At 34.7% G+C, this 7,500-nt stretch overlaps 1 protein-coding gene across 1 annotated transcript in view; it reads left to right on the top strand.

Moving 5' to 3' along the window:
• LOC106871923 (fibrillin-1) overlaps positions 1-7,500 on the top strand; it is a 694,404-nt gene that overhangs the window by 80,963 nt on the left and 605,941 nt on the right. The window contains exons 2-3 of the mRNA XM_052972376.1: positions 1-317; positions 1,704-1,825. The exon at positions 1-317 is cut by the window's left edge and continues 100 nt beyond it. The gene's annotated coding sequence lies outside the window, so the exon portion shown is untranslated. The remainder of the gene's footprint in view (positions 318-1,703; positions 1,826-7,500) is intronic.

The following is a 7,500-nucleotide window of genomic DNA, read 5'->3' as shown; positions in this document are numbered from 1 at the left end:
AGGTATGGACTCGTACAAAGTTTGAATTGTTTCCAAAGGAATTTTTGTCCATTCTGCAGCTAAAACAGTCTCCAGTTCTTCTAGTGATGGTGGTGGAGGATATCGACTCTTTACTTGTTTTTCTAAAATGCACCATAAATGTTCAACAATATTGAGATCTGGGGACTGTGGTGGCCAGATAAGATGTTCAACATCACTAGAATGTTCCTTGTGCCATTCAGTAACAACTTTAGCTGTGTGAATTGGTGCATTATCATCCCGAAAGATTGCATTTCCCTCTGGAAACAGTTCCGCAACCATAGGATGAATTTAATCAGGTAAAATACTTGAATAGTCTTGACTAATAATTCTGCCATGAAGGGAAACCATTGGGCTGGCAGATTTCCGAGATATAGCCCCCCCAGATCATCACAGATCTTCCTTCATGTTTAGCAGTTGGAAAAAGGCAGTCTGGGTCAAATGCTTCTTTTAGCTGTCTCCACATGTATACTCAGCCAGTGGTAGAGGATGAATTGTCTGAGAAAATAACATTCTTCCACTGCTCTAGGGACCAATTCTGTTGGTTTTTACTTCACTCTAAACACTCTGCAACATTTGTTTTTGAAAGTAGTGGTTTTCTGATTGCAGCCCTCCCATGAAATCTGGCTTTGTGCAGCTCCTGGCAAACAGTTTTTGTGGAAACTGGGTTCTCGAGGTAGTCATTAAGATCTGCAGTAATTTTGGGAGCTGTACTTTTGTGATCCTTTCTAACAATTCATGTAAGAGTCCGACAGTCCTTATCTGAAAGTTTTGGTTTTCTTCCGGAGTTTTGTTTTGACGAGGAAGTTTTTCCCTCTTTCTCAAAGACTGTCATTACTTTTGAGACACTACTTCTTGATACACCCAACATTTCAGTTGTTTTTGTTACCCTAGTGCCTGTCATATGAGCATCAACAATTTGACCTCTTTGAAAGTCTGATAGATCTCTCATTTTAATGAATTTTAATTACCTTTTTCTGATGATATCTCAAAAGAAACAGCAATTTTAGCAAAACATATTAAGCAACACTAATAATAAATGAAAAAACAAGCTTTTGAGGGTTTTATAGATATTTCAAAATTACAATGCTAGGCGTTTCTATTATTTTGTCCAACACCCTGTGTTTACTCAATTGCTGACATTTAGCAATAGTTTTTCCATTGTTTTGATACACCATTTTCTATCATTAATAAACCTGTCAGCATTCTTGAGCACATGTATATGCTAGTAGTAGTAGTAGTAGTAGTAGTAGTAGTAATGATGATAGGGAACAGGGATATCTTTCCTAAACTTGCATTTGATGTGTAATATAATAAAACCATTGTAAGGGAAAACTGGTATATGACCTTCCTTGAAAAAAATTCTTATGAATTAAGAGTCCAAATGAATTTGATTGTCTGTTTTTTAGTATGTTAATTTAGCTAGGATAAGTTTACAAATATCAGACACTATTCTAGGAATTGTCAGTACATTTCAAGAATAGTTACTTTGATGCTCAGCCATTCATACAAATTAGCATTGCACATTCATAGAATAATACTTGATGGCAGTGGCCTCAATGCAGTTCTCTGAGGCATTACACTTTCTATTAATGTCTCCGTGGAGAGGGCTCCATTGGCTGCTATGTATATATAAAAATAAGTATATATGTGTATATATTCTTCTATTCTTTCATATGTTTCAGCCATGAGGCTACGGAAATGCTGGGCACTGACAGTAATCACCTTTTAATTTGCCAATTCTATGGGTTTGGCTTTTGCTGTAGGAGGAAATTCAATACCACTGCCTTCTTTGATATATATATATGTATGTATTTCGTTTTGGGATTTGGTTTACAAGATTCTTTATGTGAGTTTGTGTGTTGAATCATATTTTGTTGTGTCTGAGGAGAGTCATTCTCTATTAGTGCTTTATAATTTAACACACACACACACACACACACACAACATATATATATATATATATATATATATATATATATATATATTGCTGTGTAAGTCAGAGTTTAGAAACCAACTAAGGGATAGTACCTATTCGATATACTGCTGGTAGTGTACCCAATTATTCATAGTCAAGTGCTAGTTATTGCATGGTGATCTCACAGTTGAGTATTATATCTGGGCAGGGGTAAAAGTGTGATTTATACAGCAAATAAGAAAACGGAGAAGATATAAAATCGACAGACATCAGCCAATAAACATTCAAGTTTATTTATTCAATTGTAAAGGATGAATGCACTCACATGTACTAGTTCCTGCACACCCATTTATATTTTTTTCCTCATTTGCTCATTTGTTTCTATATATTTATATGTATTCACACCCTTGTCTATGCAGTTACCAGCTTTTTCCAATCGCTAATCTGTATAACTCATACATGTGAGTGCATTCATCCTTTACAATTGAATAAATAGACATACTTCAATGTTTACTGGCTGATGTCTGTCGGTTTTATATCCTCTCCCTTTTCTTATTTGCTGTATGTATATATATATATATATATATGTATATATACATATATTTGTGTGTGTGTATATATATATATATATATATATATATATATATATATATATATATATATATATATATATATATATATATATATATATATATATATATATATATATATATATATATATATATATATATATATATATATTGATATGTATACACCCCACTGACACACATATATGAATCTGGGAGAAAGAAGAAAACTTTATACATGAATTGCATGCCTTCTATGTTGTTTACACAAATAGAAAATACTTAAGGTCTGATCAAATGCTGATTTTCTACAAAGCTCAGTTGTTGCCTGAATTAGAATGTTGCTCACATATCTGGGATAACATTATTGCTACACACATAACATCTGATCCAGTGAAGTGTTGAGGGCATGCACTGTTGCCACATGTCACTGCGTGTACTATTTGTCAGTGGTCAGTGTGTGCTCTGGTCATCCTGTGCATCCCCACCCCCCACCAAGTAGGGTCCTAGTCAGTTCCCATCTCTCCGAGATACTTCCTCATCTGCTATGACTATGAAGCATATGGCTGACCAATATGTGCCATCAACCACAGCTGGATTCTCAGAGAAGAGAAGATGGTATGCAGGAGCCAAATGAGAAAATCAAGCAACAAGATCAGTCTCAGCTGATACTCCTGAATCATACAAGTTGACAGGATGCATCTCTGTTTCTGAGTATATATTCATTGGTTGGATATGAAACCATAACCCTGCAAAGTGTCCTGGCACCAAAAGAGCTCAGGCAGTCTGTAAAGGCTTCAAACAGCATCCAGGCCTTGCAACTGTAGAGCAAGACAAGGAGGACCAGAGACCTGAAGACCCAAACTTTTGTCCTCCTGCTCAGATATCGGCAATGCTCAATACCCTTGTCCAGTGAGTCCACAACTACACCAGCATGCCCAAGTCTTTTGAAGACTTTGAACTTACAACTAATGCTGCTATAGATAACATTGTCAAGAAAAGTGAAGCTGTCAACAACTTTGACAGTCACACCTGCAACAGAGATGAGATAGTTCCTCCAGGAAACCAACAAAAGACTGAATCTTTCTCGACTCTTGGTTCAAGACACCTAAGCATTCTTGACAATCTTCCATAAAAGGGTATTTGGTTTGTTGGCAAAGTCTCACCACTATGCTACAACCATTGGCTCACAAACATGCAGTTTCTTTTTTTCTGACTTTCTGCTACTACTACAAAAGTTTCTGTCCCTTTGAAATAGCTAGCTGGATAATGGTTTTGGTTCATCCTATTTGATGTATTTGCATCCAAAATTTACCTCACAACTACAATTACTCCTTCCCACAGTTTCAGTTTAATGAAACTTTCTCTTTGTTATTATTTAGTTGTAGGTCAGCTCTAATTGAACAGACTTAAGCCTTTCATTACCATATTTCTGTTTTGATACTGTGCTTTTGTTTCAATTAATTTTTAAAGTAATTAAGAATTTAGTAATTTCGACATTATAAGATGGTGTTTGGAACATAAATTAACATGAAATTTTGAGGGAAGGTTTCAAACAGATCACTGTAAAATAGGACGTTTATATCATAGAACCAAGGCTGGTCTGAGGGGTTGGTATCAAAAGGGATAAGGGAGTTCCAGTTATCACCAACACATCATTTTTTTTTTGCACAAAGTGTGTCTTGGATTATATTATCCAATGTCCTTAATTTTTTTTAAGATGGTAGAATAAGGAACATTTAGCTACTATTTCTAGTTGGACTTCTCTTTAAGTATTTCTTACAGAAGCTAAAGCTGAACATCAGTTCCATTCATCTCCTCAGTATTTAAAGGCCTCTCACTTCAACCTATCCATTGCAACCATTCTCTGTATTTCACTTTTTAATGTCTCAGAAAACCCATTGATGGAAAATTGTGTTTGTCTTAAATGCTATTTAAAAGAGATCACCTCCCCCATCTTTTAATGCAGACAATTTCTGTATGCATATTTAGATGATTAATGAAGAGTATCGTTAAAAGATTTACTGTAAGACTGTCTTTCATGGAATGATAACAAAATGAAGTTGTTTCTGTCATTGTTCCATTTGAACTTTGTTGGATCATGTGACTTTTGCTCTGAAGCATTTTATGGGTCATGAAAATATTTAGACCCAGCTCTCTCTTCATAAACAAAATACAACTAATCTCTAGTTTTTTTTCTTGTTTTGTCACCATTGTATACTGTAGAAATATGTTTGCTTGTGCTTGCAGCTTCTTTCTTGATTATTTTAATGAATGCTTTTCCTCTAGAATCCCAGAATAGTAGTGATGTTATGATACTGTATGGCTATATCTGAAATAACTTAATGATCCAGAGAAAATAAACACATGGTTTCCTAATGTTTCATCCTATGTACACATAGCTTTCATCTTTACTAAATCTTTGACTCTTCTCATCTATCTTATGAAGCTATAGCTGTTTCAGTTTCCTTTTTCAAATGATATGTTTGAATTGCTAACCAAATATTTTTGTTAACTCATTGATAAATATTTGTTCTTTCAGTATTTCATGAATATCTGGTGATATTGCTGTCAGCCTAATTGCTCAGCTAATTAGGGCCCTAGACCAGCAATTTTGAAGGGATTAATTGAACTCAGTATTTAACTGGTATTTTATTTCATCAAACCCGAAGGTATGAAAGGCAACAATGACCTTTGCAGGATTTAAACTGGGAATATAGAGAGCTAGAACAAATACCACAAGGCATTTAGCTTGATGCTGTTGACCTTGATCGTCAATACTATGCCTCCTGTTGTTCATAGTAGCATCAGTCTTTGGCCAATTTTCCTTAAGTTACAACACTCTTAGAACATATCTAATTCATGTTCATGCCTTATCTCTTCCTGTCCGTTTCAATAACAATTGTGAGATACAATTCACATATCCAATATGTTTTACAGTTTGCTGTAGTGTGATCAGAAATTTCATCTCTTTATGCATAGCCACTTAAAAATTTTCTGTTTCACTCCTCCTCCACCAGCATTTTGTAGAAACATTAAAAGTTTGTTTATTAAAGGAAATCTATTTAGTGTTAGTTGATTTCACTCTTCACTTTGTTATGTTTTCGTTTAATATGTAGAAGTCTAATAGATCAGAGTATTGGACAACCAATTCAGGATTTCACTGTCATGCCTCAGTTAACTTAGCCATAATAGTTAATAGAACTTGATGGCCATGTTATTTCTGATTACTAAGTAATGAGGATTTTAATCAGACAAATAATCATACCCCATCTATTTAATGCTACAGAATTAAGAATTAAGTGAAAATATTTATCATCATCATCATAACATCATACTCTTGGAGCGGTTGGCATGAGGAAGAGCATCAAGTCATAGAAACCATGCCAAATCAGACTGGAGTTTGGTGCAGCCCCTCAGCTTGCCAGCCCTGGTCAAACTGTCCAACCCATGCCAACATGGATGATGATGATGATGATTATTGTTGTGGTTGAGGGTGGTGGACTGATAGAATCATTTGAGTGTTGAACAAAGTACCTGGTGGTTTTTGTTTTTGCTCTTACATTCTGAGTTTAGATCTCACTGAGGTCCATTTTCATCTTACAGGGTAATGAAATAATGTACCCATCAAGTACTGTCATCAGTATAACTGACTAACTCTCTCCCACAAAATTGCTGACCTTGTGCCCAAATGAGAACTCATCATTATTACTCTATTGCTTCGTGGTATTGGTGTTGTGCCTGGTTTAGTTATACTTCCTGTTGAACCACACAATGAGGAATGGGATGAGGAATGCTCTGTTTCTTGATTATATAAAAGTTTCTTTTGCTTTTCATTTCTGTTTTTATTTTCTGCTGAAGACTCTGGTCAATTGTTGCCGACCCTAGTAGACATGTTTTCTGCATTGAACTCACTTCCAAATTAAGATCATGTTTTCCCAAGTTTGTTCTCAAAGTTCTTTGTTACAGTTCTGAAGGTCATAATGGTAACTGACAGGATCATGACTTTGTTAATTTATTTGTTCCAGTGTTTGAGGACTTCTACTCCATTGGTACAATATTCTTCTTTTTCCATTCTGTTTTTTTTTTTTAATTCTAGTAACAAATGGGCATGCCAAGATCTTCATCCAGTTGTATCAAGATCTTCATCCAGTTTACCTTTAGGTCTGTTCTTGTGCTGCCAAAGTAATTCCCTTAGTTTCTTAAATACTAATTTTTAAAACTATTGCCAGCTGTTATTGTCGTACCTTATTTCTTTTGTGTTTTTGAAAACCACTGAATGCAGTTATTTTTTTCATAGTTGATGCTCACTTTTCTATATATTTCTCTATTCGCTCTTTTGGGGCTTTACAAATTCTATAAATAGTCATCTTTCATTTATTACCTTTTCGAGGAAAATTTCTTCCTTTTAAGATATTCAATATCAATTTTTCTTTATTTTAATGGCTGGCAACCTAGACTTGTTTAAATACTTCTTTGATACTCATTAAATCTTTCCTCCTGCTCTTTTCCAGTATAACTGATCCACATTTGATTGGAGATGTATACTTCTGTATTTCTAATTTTCTTGTTTTCACATTATGTAATTTTTTATATATATTTATATAACACACACACACACAGATAGATAGATAGATAGATAGGAGTGGTTGTGTGGTAAGTAGCTTGCTTACCAACCACATAGTTCTGAGTTCAGTCCCACTGCATGGCACCTTGGGCAAGTGTCTTCTACTATAGCCTCAGGCCGACCAAAGCCTTGTGAGTGGATTTGGTAGACGGAAACTAAAAGAAGCCTGTTGTATATATATATATATATATATATATATATATATATATATATATATATATACATATATATATATATGTGTGTGTGTGTTTGTGTTTGTCCCCCTCAACAACGCTTAACAACCAATGATGGTGTGTTTACGTCTCCATTACTTAGTGGTTTGGCTAGAGAGACCGATAGAATAAGTACTAGGCTTACAAAGAATAAGTCCT

The sequence above is a fragment of the Octopus bimaculoides genome, chromosome 13, assembly GCF_001194135.2.
Source record: "Octopus bimaculoides isolate UCB-OBI-ISO-001 chromosome 13, ASM119413v2, whole genome shotgun sequence".
Lineage (NCBI taxonomy): Eukaryota > Metazoa > Mollusca > Cephalopoda > Octopoda > Octopodidae > Octopus > Octopus bimaculoides.
Note: the sequence above shows the minus strand (reverse complement) of the source record. Positions and strands in the feature narration are given on the sequence as shown.